The following is a 2,488-nucleotide window of genomic DNA, read 5'->3' on the forward strand; positions in this document are numbered from 1 at the left end:
AACCACCCCGGGGTGGTTACCAGGGGAACAAGGTGAATCCTGTAGCCAGAGTCTGTTGCTATGGCAGCGATTTACGATCCTATACCGCTTGTCAGTTACCACAGCACCCATCAATGGACCCCTTCCTAAGTGTGGTGCCATGGCAACCAAGATTTGGACCAGTTGTGATAGTTGTTTGCCATGGAAACCTGCATTAGGGCACATTGCTATGGGCTTGTGCCGTGGAATTCTGGGTCTGTGACGTTTCCGTGGCAGCCTGGGTCAGCTGTCCCAGCAGTCATCATAGAAACCCATTGCCAGAGACTGTTGTCATGGACACTTGCACTGAGACCTGTTGCTAAGTCTGGTTGCCATGGCAGCCATCAAAAAGACCCATTGGGGGTTGCTATGACAACCTGCAGGGAGACCGTTGCTGCAGTTTCCATGGCAACCATCAATAAATCCATTGCCAGGGACCTCACTCATGGGCACTTCCATGAGTTGTTTGCCATGGAGACCATCCCACAATCTTATTGAAAGGTTGGTTGCCATGGCAAACAATATAACAATCCATTGCTAAGGTTGGTTGTCATGGCAACCATCCCAATGTCCTGTTGCTGGGGCAGGGCACAGCACTGACCCTGTGGGACCTGGTGCTGGGGAATGGGCGTTGGGAGATAGTTTGGGCTTGGAGAGAGTAAGTTTCCTTCCAGTGGGCTTCTCTGGGACTGGGCTGGGAACAGGGAGGAAAATTCTGGGAGGTTTTTGTTTCTGCCCAGAACCAAGGCCTTTCTTGCTCCACATCCTGTCCTGCCAGCAAAGGGAGCTGGAGGTGCACCAGGAGTTGGGAGGGGACACAGCCAGGACAGGTGACCCCAACTGACCCCAGCAATGTCCCAGACCATGTGGCATCACTGTCAGGTGTAGGAAAGGAGGGCAGACTGGGGAAGGAGGGAACACTGGGAGCGATGGTGTTTGTGTCCCGAAGTCACCATTCCCTGAGGTGGAGCCCTGCTCCCGTGGGGAAGCTGAACACCCTCCTGCCTGTGGGAAGCAGGGAGGGAGTTCCTGATTTTTGCTGCTTCCATGGAACTGTCTGTGCCTCAGCCCAGGAGTTTGGTCCCTTTTGCTCTCTGGGTTGTACCCTGTCCCGCAGGTGCTCAGATGTCACCACAATTAGCGATGGAATCAGGTGTGAGGGGCAGTGCTGGAGAAATAGACTCAGACATCAGTAGGGACTGTTGCCATAGCAACCAGCACTTGGACTATCAGTCCATTGCCAGGGACTCTTGCCATGGCAACCAGAACCATTTCTTGTGACCTAGGGCTGTTGCCATGGCAACCATCCCTCAGTCCATTGCCAGGGACTGTTTCCATGAACACCTGCACTGAGACTAATGGCCAGGGCCAGTTGCCACGACAACCACCATACAGGTCCATTGCTGTGGTTGGTTTCTATGGAAACCATCTGATGAACCATAGCTATGGCAGTTGCTATGGCAACATTCCCACAAGCTGGCTGCTGAGGTCAGAAACAATCACAGTCCAGTTACTGGAGTTGGGTTACCGTGGGAACATTCACTGAGATTGGTGGCTATAACTGGTTGCCATGGCATAGTTAAACGTGGCAACTAGTTTAAACCCATTACTGGGGATTGCTTCCATGGAGATGTGAGCTGAAACCCTTAGATATGATCAGTTGGCACAGCAACCATTAGAAGACTTGTTGTTGGAAACTGGTTCCACGAACAATTAAACAGAGACCCATTGCTATGGCACTGGTCTCCATGGCAACCAGCAAATGACCCATCACAATGGTGGTTTGCCATGGTAACTTCCTCCAATGCTAGTTGCTGAGGACTTTTGTTACGGAGACTTCCACTGGGTCCAGTTACAAGGAGCGGTTGTCGTGGCAACCTGCACAAAGACCCAGGGCTTGTGTTGGGTGGCGCGGCAACCTGCACTGAATCTCTTGATGCAGATTGGTTACCATGGCAACTGTCATAAAGCCCCAGTACAAAATCTTGGTGCTATCACAGCTTCCTCTTCCATCTGTTGCTATGGTTGGTTGCCATGGCAACCATCATCAAACCCTTTGCAACAGCCCATTGCCATGGGCAATGCCACTGAGATTCATTGCTAAGGTCCGTTACCATGGCAACCATCCTAAATTCTCATTGCTAAGGTCAGTTACCATGGCAACCATCCTAAATTCCCATTGCTATGGTCAGTTACTGTAGTGTCCCGCTTACAGAGAAGGGGGTGGAGTTTAGTGCAGTGTGAGGATGACCAGGTATTTTTTCCACATCCATGTCATCGCTAGGAATGTGGTTTGGGCAGGAAAAGCCAGGGCTCTGGACACAAAGTGCCCCATCCTGCTTTGCTCTCTCTGGTGGAGGGACTGTCAGCATCAGACCTGTGCTTCCTGTCCTCTGCCCCACTGGTTCCCCCTTCCATTTTCTCCGGAGCATGACAACGGACCTCTGATGCTGAAAGGGACAGAGGGGAA

Source organism: Lepidothrix coronata, unplaced genomic scaffold (genome assembly GCF_001604755.1).
Source record: "Lepidothrix coronata isolate B3197 unplaced genomic scaffold, Lepidothrix_coronata-1.0 Scaffold237, whole genome shotgun sequence".
Taxonomy (NCBI): Eukaryota; Metazoa; Chordata; class Aves; order Passeriformes; family Pipridae; genus Lepidothrix; species Lepidothrix coronata.